Source organism: Schistocerca gregaria, chromosome 4 (genome assembly GCF_023897955.1).
Source record: "Schistocerca gregaria isolate iqSchGreg1 chromosome 4, iqSchGreg1.2, whole genome shotgun sequence".
In the NCBI taxonomy this organism is placed as follows: Eukaryota; Metazoa; Arthropoda; class Insecta; order Orthoptera; family Acrididae; genus Schistocerca; species Schistocerca gregaria.
The window spans coordinates 451,506,603-451,522,092 of NC_064923.1; the positions used below are offsets into that span (position 1 = coordinate 451,506,603).

Here is a 15,490-nt window from a genome sequence, read left to right on the forward strand (position 1 = left end):
TTTGAACTAAAGTAAGTGCTTTTAAGTCCTTGTGCACATCATTTTTGTTCCTGGTATTGCATGTATGAACTGAGCTGTTTGTTGGAAAAAGAGATATATTATTTAGGACAAATTTCATTAAGGAGTAAATATACTGAGAGGCAGTAGTTAGTATACCCAGTTCTTTGAAGAGGTTTCTACAAGACGTCCGTGAGTTTACTCCGCAAATAATAAGTATTACACTCTTTTGGACTCTGAAAACTTTTGTTTGACTTGAAGAGTTACCCCAGAATATTATACCATATGACATTATGAAATGAAAGTACGCAAAGTATGCAAGCCTATTGCGCACAGTTTGAGTCATAACACGATGTCCTGTGGCTGCACAAAAAGCATTATTCAACATGGTGCTGTTGTTGCCAGAGTTTCGTCGAGCCATAATCTGTAGGTAGTGGTCATTCACTACAGTAATAGCCCTTGGTCAGCCTGAGTGAGGCACGTCATTGACAGTTCCTGTCTCTCTGTATCTACTCCATGTTCAAACAATATCACTTTGGTTCACTCTGAGATGCCTGGACACTTCTCTTGTTGAGAGCCCTTCCTGGCCCAAAGTAATAATGCTGATATGATCAAACCATGGTATTGACAGTCTAGGCACGGTTGAACTACAGACAACACGAGCCATGAACCTCCTTCCTGGTGGATTGACTGGAACTGATTGGCTGTTGGACCCCCTCCATTTAATGGGTGCCGCTCATGCATGGTTGTTTACATCTTTGGGTGGGTTTAGTGCCATCTCTGAACAGTCAAAGGGTCTGTGTCTGTGATACAATATTCACAGTCAACGTCTGTCTTCAGGAGTTCTGGGAACCGGGATCATGCAGAAGTTTTATGATGTGTGTATATTGAAGAAGTATCAGTTATCACAAAGTTCCTTCCATCTACACACTTACTTGTCTTGCACATTTTTGGGGAATTGTGACATTTGCCTGCTTTAATTTCTTCATTTGTTGTCCTCAGTGTTGATGTACTGTGTTGCTACATTGGCTGAAAAATGGGGTTTGGAAGTTCAACACTGACGACTTTAAATGATGTAGCCAACAGACGCATATTTGTGTTTCACAGTTCTTTACTTTCACAGTTCACAACCCTCCAATAATACACAGCTTTATGGCCAGCACACTATTGTTTAACTCACGATAAGCCTCATTAATAGATTGCAGGTTAACATCCTCATACTGCTACAATAGTTTACTGTAGAACATCTACGAGCAGTAAAAGCCTAATCACACAGTTCACAGTTCTTGTAGAATAATAAGGTAACCGAGCAAAAGATTTTAGGGTGCAAAAGCATGTGATAAGAATCATTTGTGGTGTAAATTCAAGAACATCCTGTAGAAACCTGTTCAAGGAACTTCGTATTCTAGCCACTGCTTCTCAGTATATTTATTCCTTAATGAAATTTGTTGCAAGTAATTCATCTCTGTTCCCAACCAATAGCTCAATACATAGTATCAATACTAGGAATAAGAACAATCTACATAAAGATCTAAAATCACTTGATCCAAAAAGGGGTCCAATATTCAGGAACACACATTTTCAATAAATTGCCAGCAGCCATTAAAAACATGGTTTCAGATAAAGCATGGTTTAAACAGAGTTTGAAAGACTTTTTGACAAGCAACTCCTACTCCATAAATGAATATCTTAGTGGAAACAGTTAAACCAGTTTAGTAAAAATATCTGTTAGATTTCAGTTTTGACAACACTTCGTCTCAACAGTCAAGAGTAGATATTTTGTGTATGATAAATTTATTAATAGTGCATAACAGTTTTTCATTCTGACAGCATGTTAGTTCTGTAAATATTAGCTGTTCCAGTTTTCTGCATTGCATTAACCTATTTCAACTATCTCCTGACAAATGATCAGGGTAGTAAGTAATATATTCAAATGTTCTATATTTTTATGTTATACTTTCTGACATGTTCCACACCTATGAGAAACATCTCATTTTTTGGGTATATGGAACAAAAACTTAATGTAATGTAATCTAATCTAATCTGACACTCGGTGTTTTAACACACGGCCTAATTGTGTCACACTGATTTCACAGATGCATTGTTGTTGATCTAACCAATACAGGTTCCTTGTCTGAAACTCGGCCATGGACTGACTGTTTCAAGACCAAAAATCAGGTCCTTATATATCCACACAATAATAGGTGCTGAAACTACACATTGTTCAATGTTTAATTTACAGAAATTACAATTAAAACTTACTTCATTCAATTAACTGAATACATAGAAAACTTCCTTATTTACTACACAGGTTAAGCCGTATTATTTGTTTAAACCATGAATGTAACAAATATAGTTTGAAAACAGTACTTTTGACAAAACTGTTAATTACTTTGGAATTAATTAAGGGCTGGATTTGCTAACATGTTTTCAAATAGAGCCAAATAGATCCTTTAAGAATACTTTTGGTTGTTTCCCCAAATGCTTATAATTATTACAGAATTTATATTTTTTTATACATCCTTCACTTTGTTTTCCACACTATACTTCAATATTACTAGTGAAGAATGTTTTAGCATCTGCTAAAACAAATATCTTTATCGCATACTTCACTGGTTTTCTTGGGATATACTGAACGAAAGAACAGCAACCCCTGAAAGCTTGGAACTTTTTGTCTACTGCCACAAAATGTCCTACACTGTAAGTGTTCTTGCAGTTCACCCACCACAAATGCATCCAATATTATTGCATCCTTATTGCAGCAAGTTTATCAGTTACTCCTCTTTCTTGCCTTGTACTCATGTCATCAAAACAGATATATCATAAAAGAAACAGAAATCTTCTGTAGCTCATAACAAATCTCATAATCCCCATACCAGTACCATCTGCTGTCCACAGTTCAATGACATTTGCGTGGTTTGCTTTCTTAGTCCCGATGACATACAGCAATCCCAACAATGCCACTATTTCACACCTTGTAGTTTCCTTAGCATACCTTTCTCTGGGATATTGTTCACATTCTTTCTTAGATTGAATGTATATGTTCATGTATTTTAAAATTTCATCAGTCATTTCCATGCCAAGATTGTGCATAAAGCCTCTGGTTCACTTGTGACCCCTCTGGCAACACATGTACGCCCAGGGAATATTTTCACAATATTCTTTCTTTTTGTATTGAAAGTCACATTAGGACATGTTTTATTCCATTTACACGTTTTGTGCCTCTCAATAAAAAAAAAAAAAAAAACACCAGTGGAGTGTGGCTAGTCAGTCATCATCTGATTCGTGGTCTTGATCAGAATCTGAATCGTGGTCACTTCGTGTGATAAATTCCTCTTCTTCTTCAGAGTCATAATCGTTTTTGTTGTCTGGTACAGAGTTGAACTCTGGATCCTTGCTGAGTAACCAAACAAGCTTGTTGTCTGTCAGCTTTGATCTTGCCCTGCTTATTACATGTTATCTTTTGATTCGATTAAAAAGGAACGAAATGAAAGTGAAGGAAAAATTACTTACATGACCGAGCTCATGGTGTACTGTGTACACTTAGATGACACTTTTGCAGTCTATTTTAAATTACTTTAGCTCATGTAAACCTATGACAACACATCTTCCCATTGTGCTAGCAGAAACAATAATGCAGAAATAGGTAAGGGTGTGCTATTGTAAAACGACAGTTGAACTGTGCATGACAATGTTATTTGCGGTTGTTGCACTTTATACACAGGTGCGCCTGCTCAAGGGTTAATGGGGTCTGTTGCCTGACATAACTTTAGGGTTGCTGCTTGGTTCAATCAGCTGTGGAGAATCTAAGCTAATACAAGTCTGTTCATAAATTAGTTTGTTCAAAATTAGCAAAACTGATACACTACTACAATGCTTGTTAGCAGAGCAAGGTTAGGCATTGAAAAAGATAAGTAACAGATCGTTCATAATACTTATATTCTGATAACCACACATTACATGTAGCACACTTAAGAGAGTGGACAACAAGAGCAAAGATAGTCTACTTGTCATACTCCATGTATACAAACAAAAGAACCAAGGAGCCAGATTACTGAACATAACATTACCACTTAGTCTGATGACAATTTCAATTTATGAACAAGATACGTGTGTTGCTCTCTGGCAACTGGTTTAGTTAATACATCAGCAGGAATTTCCTTTGACTGAAAATACTTAACACAGTCTTATTTCTTTTAACACATTGTCTAATAAAATGTCCTTTAGCACAAACATGTTTTAATCTAGAATGCAACACAGGATTTTGTGACAGTCGACTAGAACTCTGGTTGTCATGGAAAATGACTACAGGATTTTGATGTCTATTATTTAGCAATTCACTTATTAGCTGTCTCAAATAAAGTGCCTCTTTGGCTGCAGAATTCATCTACAAAATTCGAATCAACAAAACCAGTTATATTCAGATCCCTGAAAACTCCGTTGTCAAACACAATGCCATAATCTACAGTACCCTTGATATAACGAAGCGCCATTTTTGCTGCCTTCCAGTGAACACTAGTAAACTTACAATTCTAATGGCTTAAACCACTTGCTGCGTAAAATATGTCAGATCTTGTGTTAGTGCTGATATACAGCAAACAACCTATAAGTTCTTGATATGGTACCTGAACTTCATCACCCTGCATACCCCAAAGCTTTAATCCAGCTTCCATTGGTGTTCTAACAGGAGCACAATCGACCATATCAAAGCGATTCAGCACATCTGCAATATAACCCTTCTGGTCAAGTTTTAAACTACCTTCCTCCCAGTTTCTGGTTATACACATACCCAGACAGGACTTTGCTTTAACTTCAGAATTCTCAGGCAATCCCTGATACAACTTGTCTTTCATCACACTGTTATTACACAAGACATAAAAATCATTTACATACAAAGCAATAATTTCAACATTTTTACCTGAACGTTTAATGAATACATTATCTTCATTTGTATTTGCAACATAACCTAGGTCTAAAAGCGTACATTTTGCCTTTTCATTCCACTGTCTGGCTGATTGTTTCAAACTGTAAATGGTCTTAGTTAGTTTATAGACTTTACCTTCACTCCCTTTTAAAACAAAGCCATCTGGTTGAGTCATGAGAATAGTTTCCTTGAAGTCCCCATACAGCAAATCAGTCTTAACATCAATATGGTAGATCTTAAAATCAAGATTTACAGCTAAACTAATGAGAGCTCTAAGAGTACTATGTATCACAACAATTTCCTCTTTCATGGCCTTGTTCCAGTCTTCTTTGTCACTCCTCGACATGGCATGCTCCAAGTTCACTGGATCTTCCAGTCTAGAAAAATCACTTACCAAATAGGTGACATAATCCAGGTACTCCTTGGGTTTGGATACACAGGCTAAGCTTCTGACTGGTTGGTCCACTTCTGAAGCATCATGGTCCATCGGCTGCACCTCTGTCTCTTCTGTGTTTGCCTCAGACTGAGCATATGGGATGTAGTGTGGGCCTTGATCTCTGTCACATCCAGCACTGCTCACTTCTTCTTCTTCTTCTTCTTCTTCTTCTTCTTCTTCTGCCTCTCCCCATTCAGTATACTGTTTATTTGACTAGAACATACAATAATCTTCATTTTTAACAGCCAGTGTCCTGGTATTGTCAGTCATGCACTCATTCTCCAGAAAAACAACACTCCTGCCTTTCACTATTTTTAGTCTGTAACCTTGGTCATTTCATCATAACCTACAAAACAAGTTCTTTAACTTTGGCATCCCACTTTCTTCCATTTTGATCTGGTATATGGAGAAGAGCTTGACAACCAAACACCTTTAAATGGTTCAAACGAGATACTTTTCCAGTCGATAATTCCTGTGGAGTCTTAGCATTAAGTGATCTGTGTGGAACATGGTCCTTTATGTAAACAGCTGTATTGCATGCCTCTGCCCACCACTGCTTAGACAGACCAGATTCAAATAGCATACACCGTGCCATCTCACAAATTGATCTATTGGTCCTCTCCACAACCCCATTCTGTTCTGGGCTATAGGGCGCACTAATCTGATGTTCTATTCCATTCTCTCTAAGCAATAAATCAAAATTTGAGTTCACAAATTCACTGCCATTGTCAGATCTAACTGATTTTATCTCTGCACCAATTCTATTTTGTAACAAAGTTTTAAACTCACAGAAAAATTCAAATTTTACCCTTGAGAAAATAACAGAATGTCCTTCTGGAATAATCATCCACTAGTATATACACGTACTTAACCATACCATGTGACATTTGCTCCATGGGGCCACATAAATCTGTATGCACAAGACCGAGCAACTCAGACGCACATTGCCCTCCAGTCTTTGGAAATGGGAATTTCAACACCTTACTAGTACACACAATTTACACTTGTCAAGAGTTTCAGAGTTACAACACTCCTACTGTATGCCACCACTCTGCAAACACAGCTTAACTCCAGTGTCAACTCTAACATGACCAAGTCTACGGTGCCATAAGTCTTCCAGATTACTAAAATTTTAAACAGAAAGAGCATGCTGATCTGACAACACAGGTTCAACGTTTTTGAGTTTATAAATTCCATTTGACTCTCCAGAACAAAGTATCTCACCTTTTTTGAGCATCTTACATCCATCTTTGTCAAAAACAACATTTATTCCATTCTTGACTAAAGCAGAAACTGACAACAAATTAGTCGCTAAGCCAGGGACAAGAATAACATTCTTTATTGAGGATATATCTGGTGAATTGACAATAACATCACCTTTCCCTTCGCTCATTAATTCGACTTTATCAGCTCAGTTCACAAGTTTTTGTTTGCTATTTTCTGTTTCAAAATCTTTAAGCCATTCCTTTCTTGAAGTCATGTGTTACGATGCTCCAGAATCAATGATCCACTCATTCTGGTTGAAATCTGACATACCAAGTGCACAAATCAATGACTTATCTGTTCCCTCTGATTCTTCCTTTGACTATTCTTGCTTCTGAGGACATTTGGACTTGAAGTGACCATACTTCCAGTAATTGAAGCATTTCATTTTCTTCTTTTCTTGCTTGTCTTTTGAGAAACCCTGTTGCGATTTCTTATAATTCTTTGTAAATAAGTCACTATCTCTGCCATCTCTGTCCAACTTGAGGTATTCTTCCACCCTACCATTCAGCAACTTTGCTTTGATATTTTCTGATGTGAAATTTTTGTCTGTTGTACTGGACTCTATACCCATCCAGTATGGTAAACAAGCTTTTGGTCAACCTCTAAGCATAATCAGTGCAATTAGCCCATCATCTACTGGTTTGCCCATACTCTGCATTTTGTTGGCTACATCCAAAATGTGAGTAACATAATTTTGAATATTCCCTTCGCATTTGGATAATGTAGTATCTAGTAGAACATCGCAGAGCTTCATCCATCTGGTTTTATTCTCACCAGTAAGCAGGTTTTCCTAAGTATCCGTAGCTCCCTTTGCTTTTGTTGTGTTTTCCACGTGAGCATACAGAGATTTAGCCACATGCAAAATAATAAGTGTCCATGCATCTATATCCTTCTCTGCATTTGTGTCCGCCCCCATAGCTGAATGGTCAGAGTGACGGATTGTCAGTCCTCTGGGCCTGGGTTCAATTCCTGGCTGGATCGGGGAATTTTCTCTGCCCAGGGATTGGGTGTTGTGCTGTCCTCACCGTCATCCTATCACCCTCATTGAGTGCAGGTCGCCGAAGTGGCATCAAATTGAAAGACCGGCACCCAGCAAATGGTCTGCCTGATGGGGGGCACTAGCCATACAATTAAATAAATCAGCATTTGTAGCAGTACTTGCACCTACGGTATAATGCCATAACTTCTCGCACATTAGAATGAGTTTCATTCCGAACTTCCACATGTTACAATCATCCTAGTTTCTCAGTTAGTCTACCACTGGAGTTGTGGTTTTTGTCAAAATTACATTTGAAGCCATTTTCAGACACTTGAATTCAAAGCACTACAATACGTGACTGATTTCTCCTGAAAAACGAGAGTTCAAATGGTGATGATGACAAAACACAAATCAAAACAAGTATCATACACAATGGAGGCACATAACCTAATGTGCTTCTTCAGTTATTTATCTTCCTACCTGTTGTGGTTGGCAGGATAGCCAACACTGTGTTCCTAGAGGAGGCCAAAAGGCACGCATTTTAGCTCACGCAGGCTGGAGTGAGGTCTGCAACAGGACAAGGAAATTAGAATTTAGAAAAACAGGCGTAGCTACAGGAATACTTAACTTTAATCCATTAATGACGAACATCACTCTTGATAGTACATGATTCACAATATCAATAGTAACTGAATATGGCGCCTTGCTAGGTCGTAGCAAATAACGTAGCTGAAGGCTATGCTAACTGTCGTCTAAGCAAATGAGAGCGTATTTTGTCAGTGAACCATTGCTAGCAAAGTCGGTTGTACAACTGGAGCGAGAGCTAGGAAGGCTCTCTAGACCTGCCGTGTGGCGGCACTCGGTCTGCAATCACTGATAGTGTAGACATGCGGGTCCGACGTATAGTACTGGACCATAGCCGATTTAAAGGCTACCACCTAGCAAGTGTGGTGTCTGGCGGTGACACCACATTCCTCCCCTGCAAATCGGCGTACGGTTGTGGCATAAGGCTTCCGCCCGCCATGGGGAGAACCCCATCTTGACGTATGCGACGAGGTGGGGAGCCTAACAACAGGCGAGGGTGTGCCACCCGCACCCTGCCATTCGGACCGTGGGGAGCTAGGAAACGCCTGAAAACCTGCTCCAGGGTGCGCCCGTAGAGAGACAGGAGGGGTCGAAGGGTCGACCTCCATCGGGCCGCGGCACCCAACGGGCGAAGACGACATATGGTCTGGAGCGTGCAAGACTTACATGCCGGAGGACAACTGGTCACGGGAAGCAATCAGCGGCGCGTGACCCAGGGAGGTGCCCGGCAGTTGCAGCGACGTGACCACTGCGCGGGCATCACCGGCGGGAGAACAGGCGGCGGCGGCAGTGGCGGTAGCGGTGGCGGCGGCGCGTCGCCATGGGGCAAAATGGAAGGCAGCGTTGGTAACACCTGGGGCTGAGGCGAGCCAGTAGATGGGTCTGCAGGGCGCTGACTGGACGGCACCATCGCTGAAAGCAGCCAGCGAGCGGCAGATCCCGTGCGTCAACAGAGGCGCACCTGATTGAGATGCCGACGCACTTCACCAGAGACCCCCAAAACCAGATACCTAGTGCACCCGAGGCAGCGAAGAATGTGCCCTTCGAGCCAAAGCCATGAACCTTGGTAGTGGCGATAGTAGACAATGTCGCCTGGAGCAAAAGCAGTTGTCTGCTGCTGCAGAGGAACCTGATGCGGCAGATGTAGCAAAGACATCAAGGTTCGATGATGACAACAGTGGAGCAACTCAGCCAGCGAGCGACCATCTCAGGGCTGAGAGCGATATGAAGACGAAAAGAGCAATAACGCATCGTCTCAAGAATGCGACTCTTTCAAATTCAACATCTGTGACTTAAAAGTCCTGACCAATCATTCAGCGGCACCGTTTGACTGTGGCAAAAACGGTGCGGACATCAGATGTTGGATATCACTGGCCTTGCAGAATGACTGAAATTCTGCGGACATGAATTGTGGGCCATTGTCGGAAACAATAGTCTGTGCAAGACCTTCAATGCAAAAGATAGTGGATAATGCTTGGATGGTGGCAGATGATGTCGTGGAAGAAATCCGGACAACAAAAGGAAAATTACTGAATGAATCTACCACAACCAACCATCGAGCATTCCAGAATGGACCAGCAAAATTGATGTGTAAGTGTTGCCAAGGGGAAGTGGCTTTTGGCCATGCAAAGAATTTCCGCAGTGGTGCTGATTGTTGTTCGGCACACACCATGCAACAAGAGCACATATTCATAATCGCGGCATCGATTACAATGCTGACGAGAAACTTGTTTCGTTCTCACTATACCCCAATGTCCTTGGTGGAGAAGCTGTAAGACAGAGAACTGTAACAAATGTGGTACCACGACCCTGGACTGATCATTATCAGAACGCAACAGCAAAACATCACGTCGTACAAAAAGTCTCTCCTTGTGAGCAAAAAATCGGCGAACCAACGGGTCCTTGATCCGTGACTTTAACAAGGGCCATTGCGTAGCAATAAAACGCAGAACGGGAGCAAGGACAGGGTCAGCAGCTGTGGCTGTAGCTACATGATGAAAATCAATCAGAAACGATTCGACCATATCATCGGTTTCCGCATCAATGAACATGCAAGCAAGTTCGGAGGAATCGAATGCCCTATCCTCAGCAACAGGCAATTGGGACAACGCATCGGCATTTCCGTGCTTAGCAGTGGACCGATACAAGATATTGTAGCGGTATTGCAAGAGGAAAATAGACCAGCAAATGAATTTCTGCGCTGTACGTGGAGGTACAGGCTTGGTCAGATGAAAAAGCGATGTCAAAGGTTTGTGGTCTGTGATTATGGTAAAGTGACGACCATACAAGAAATCATGAAACTTTTTAACACCAAATACAATAGCCAATGCTTATTTCTTGATCTGTGAATAATTTCTTTGCACAGACGAGAGGAATTTGGATGCAAAGGCAATAGGGCGATCGTGCGATCCATCTTTGTGCGCAAGCACAGCACCGATCCCAAAATCTGATACATCCACCATCAACAAAAGGGGCTTTTGAGGATCAAATGGCATAAGGCAAGTATTGGAAAGCAACGCCGACTTCAACTGGTGAAAGGGACGTTCGCATTCTGTCGTCCAGACGAACGGAACACCCTTACGGCATAAGCGATGAAGCAGAGCTGAAATGGAAGAGGCATGCGGAACATAGCGGTTATAATACGTAATTTTTCCCAGCACACGTTGTAGCTGCTTCAAATTCTGCGGTGAAGCCATTACAAAAGTATATCAGGGCAATATCGATAACAACGTGGCTTTGCCTCGTCGCCAATGTTGTGGTTGGCAGGAGAGCCAACACCATGTTCCTAGAGGAGGCCGAAAGGCACGCGTTTTAGCTCATGCAGGCTGGCGTGAAGTCTGGAACAGGACAAGAAAATTAGAATTCAGAAAAACGGACATAGCTGGTGGAATACTTAACTTTAATCCATTAATGATGAACGTCGCTCTTGATAGTACATGATTCAAAATATCAATAATAACTGAATATGGCGCCTTGCTAGGTCATAGCAAATAACATAGCTGAAGGCTATGCTAACTATCGTCTCGGCAAATGAGAGCGTATTTTGTCAGTGAACCATTGCTAGCAAAGTCAGTTGTACAACTGGGGCGAGAGCAAGGAAGGCTCTCTAGACCTGCCGTGTGGCGGTGCTCGATCTGCAATCACTAATAGTGGTGACACGCGGGTCCGACGTATACTACCGGACTGCGGCCGATTTAAAGGCTACCACCTAGCAAGTGACACCACACTACCCACACAACAAACATAGTTCACTGCACAGATTTACCGTTCTGGACCCATAACCTGTTAGCAGAGCAAGGTTGGACATTGAAAAAGATAAGTAACAGATTGTTCATAATACTTATATTCTGATAACCGCACATTACATGTAGCACACTTAAGAGAGTGAACATCAAGAGCAAAGATAGTCTACTCGTCATACTCGACGTATACAAACAAAAGATTCAAGGAGCCAGATTACCAACATAATAATGCTGTCCTATAATGTTTTAGCCTATTTTTGAGCCATAGTGAAATTTGCAACTTAGAGGGCTTTTGCCTAGTAGCATTCAATATAGTAGCTGTTTCATACATAATGAAACTGTTTAACTGTAATTGGGTATGCTTTTTTCTTTTGCTGTTGCAGACATTATTTAAATGGCCTTGTTTATGGCAATATTTGAACCATGAATTTGTACATGGGTACTCCTGCCAGGAATGTTCTGTAAAACAGTCAAGGCAGGATGGCAGTCATGAATGGAAATTGGGTGTGATACTGCTATAAATATCCTGGCAGAGTTGGACAGTGTAGTGAGTTAAGCTGGTGTGAAGCAAACTCTACCAAAAGTGGCCACTGGTGCCCCAATGTGATGTCTGTAGCATGACTACATATATCTGGTCTTCTAAATGATATTTTGCTGAAAGTCATACTTCAGACACTTGTGTGATTGTTAATATTTTGTCCAACCACAGCTCTGGAAGTGTGAGAACTGCAGATCAATCATTGCTATTCATGGGATAGTGTACCACCACTCATAAATGAGGGAGTCTGCCTATGATTGCGTACTGGCAGGGTCCAGGCAGATTAGTAAATAAAACATGTAAATTGGCTACCCAAGCCTTCTGTGCAATTTCTGTCGGTCGTTTAATTCTAATATAGTGGCTGCTACATTTGTCTGTGTGGTGTAGTGAGCAAACTATCTTCAACAAATTTCTAAAAAAGACAACATCATAGGAGTGACTTCTAAAAACTGTTTATGCAAAAGATGCAAAATTTCTTAAGGGTACCATGACAAGAAAAATGCATGTAGCTGGGTGAGAAATTTACATTGTAGTTCTCAAAATATATCACTCTGGAACTAGATCCTCCATTCTTCTGTACTTCTTTGAATGGAGCAAAAGTTGTATAGTTACTTGCAATAGTGTTTGCTGCAGCTGCGGCTACAATAAAACTAGTTGCTGTTAATGACAGTGCTCCAGCAGTTAATTTTGCTGTTATATGGCAGGTGGTTGCTGCTACATGTGTTCCATTTTGGAACATGTAAACTGAAACTTATCATATTCATAGTTAGGGGCAATTCTTCAGCTATTTATTGAGACAAACTAACTGTTAACACAAAACACAACCAAAGTTTGGTGTGAGTGTCAGAAGTGCAGAGTCCAGTGATTGTTGCAAGAGCTGTCAAGTCTGAAGTTCAAGTCTTCATCAGAAAAGCACTCACTAAGTCCAAGTAGATAGTCATGAACTGTAACTCAAATTTATAGCCACAGATCAATAAATACATTAACAGTCATTGGTGCAGTGAAGTTAGAAGACAATATTAAGCCTGGAGCAGTGAGCTGAGCTCCATAGCTGGGCCTTTCCCCTTAAAATGAGTTCCAGTCCTCATTTGACATGGCCACTATTAGCCATGGTTGCTGGGCATGGTACAGCTGTGAGTATTATGCTTGAGAGGTGGTGGTAGTTATCAGCCTCATGTCTTCCTTACTGTCCATGGATATGAATACCACACAATGCATAATTGCCTGCTGCTTCAGGCAGAAGTTGGCTAGCTCATTGTTTGTGTACCTATTTATAGTGACTTTGGCATAATAAACAATGAGAGTACTGCAGCACAACAACCACAGGATTACACAGCAGTAGCTCAGAGAGATTTAACAGTACAGCTGGATATGCCCAGCCCTGTTCAATTACTGGACAAGATTCCATCCTCATCACCAACTGAGTGCCATTTTATGACTGTGACTCCACAATGGTGCATTTGTTGCAATCTATGGCAAATTGTTCTTGATTCAATTACCCCTAACTCAATCTGATACAATTTTTGTCTTTTTTCCTGTGTGAATAGGGTAGGGTCCTAAAAATAAAACTAAAGGCAAATAAAAAACTACAAATTTCTGCTTATCTGATGTCAGTAGATATAGACATGAAAATAATGAATAGCAAAGATCAGCTCCTGAAACTTGATGTCATTTGATCTGGCAAAACAGAGGAAAGAATAATTGAAAACGTAAATGCTCAAGCATTAAGTACAGAAGTCCTCAAGGGCTCTGGCCTACAAAGATACAACAAATAGCACAAAAGAAAAAGTGTTGATATGCATTTCATTCTGACCTGCTGCCTTTCCTTCTACATGAGCTACAGATGAAAAAACCTATATATCTAAATGTTACAATTTGTATAACTTTTTATTTGTAACTCTACCTGCTAGCACCTGATTACTATATATTCAAATGAGGCACCACTATGTACAGTTAAAATATCCTCCAATAAGTACTCACAAGGTGGAGGATAGATTATCAATTTTATTTCTAGATTCAATAATTTCCTGTTAAAGTTTGCTGATGAACAAAAGTGAGATATAGTCCATGTACTCTTATAATCATAAATCAGCTAATTTAATTTAGTCAGCAGTATGCTGACGTAACAACAATTATTATAAACAGTCAGGAAGAGTATAAAGTAATATAATACAATTAGCAGAAAAGCTGCTACTTTCTACAACATTGCTACTTTTCCATAACTACTAATTACCTGTTGTTTATATACTTCTGATTGCTTTCATACTTGATATTAATAAAGAATAACAGCTGTCTAGGGGCTGGAAGAAGAGAGGTCTTTTTTTTTTACACTGAGCATTTTTATTTATCACACTGCTAATAAGAGTTTTTACTCCTTGAATCCAGATAATAATTACAGCTGGAGATGGAGAGCAATTAAGATATATTTTTCATCTACTTCTTGTTTATAACCTAAGGGATCTTCGACGTCTATGAAAAAAACATTGTGTCATTGAGATACTCTGCAAACTAAACTCTGGTAAGATGACATGGAAACAAGTGACACATATGTTATATTTGTATGAAGCTACTTCAAGTGTCAACAACGGTCTATATGTTGAGTGACTTTCTACACTATGTTGAAGTTGTATGACAGCAGGATGGTTCAGTGAATGCAGCCAGGTGAGGTTATACCCAGCTAGATCATTGGACGAGCTACAATCAGTCTAACAATATTATTAAAAGGATAGTTGCTACTCAGTCAAATAGCAGAGATGCTGAGTCACAGATAGGCACAACAAAAAGACTGTCATAAAATAAGCTTTTGGACAAAAAGGCCTTTATCAAAACTAGGGAACAGACACAGACACATACATACAAGCACACATGCAAATGCTTCTCACACACACATGACCATAGTCTCTAGTAGCAGTTTGGCTTCAGCTACCAGTGATTGTGGTTACGTGTGTGTGAGAGTGAGTTGTGTGTGTGTGTTTTGTTTACTGCTTGACTATGTTCTAGTCTTATCATGGGGAACATTACCTTGCCTTAAGTGGCTGAAGATGCCCAACCACCATAGCTGGTGTCCTGCGCAGAGAGACCTGGCAAGTCTAGGGGTTACAGATCTCCCATCAGACTGTGCATTGTTGGTTTCAACAAATATTTGCCAACCTGCTGGATACATTTGCCTTGCATAAAGGCACAATGTGGCTTGGCAATGAGTGTCTTGCATCCTCTAAGTGGATTAAGGAGTATAGTGTTGTTCACAAATAAGTTGCAGTTTATCCAGCAGAGTTGTACTCAACATCCATTCATCTGACATGCCAATATTGTCAAAAGTCATAAATCTGTTGATACTATTGTCTCATCTCAGTGCATAGTGTTAGGAATGTGTGTTTCATTGGATGCTGCGACAGCTGCAGTCAGTAGAGATGACATCCTACATCGGTGTGTGCATCTTTCCCCATAGCATATAAGGACTTTGGACTCATGGAGGGTAACACTTGTCCACACAAGACCTACATGGTGCATTCAAATTTGAGAC

The 15,490-nt window shown here is 40.4% G+C and overlaps 1 protein-coding gene across 1 annotated transcript in view; it reads left to right on the forward strand.

Annotated features, from left to right (window-relative positions):
- LOC126266609 (cytochrome P450 4C1-like) overlaps window positions 1–15,490 on the forward strand; it is a 104,253-nt gene that overhangs the window by 57,004 nt on the left and 31,759 nt on the right. The window lies entirely within an intron of this gene.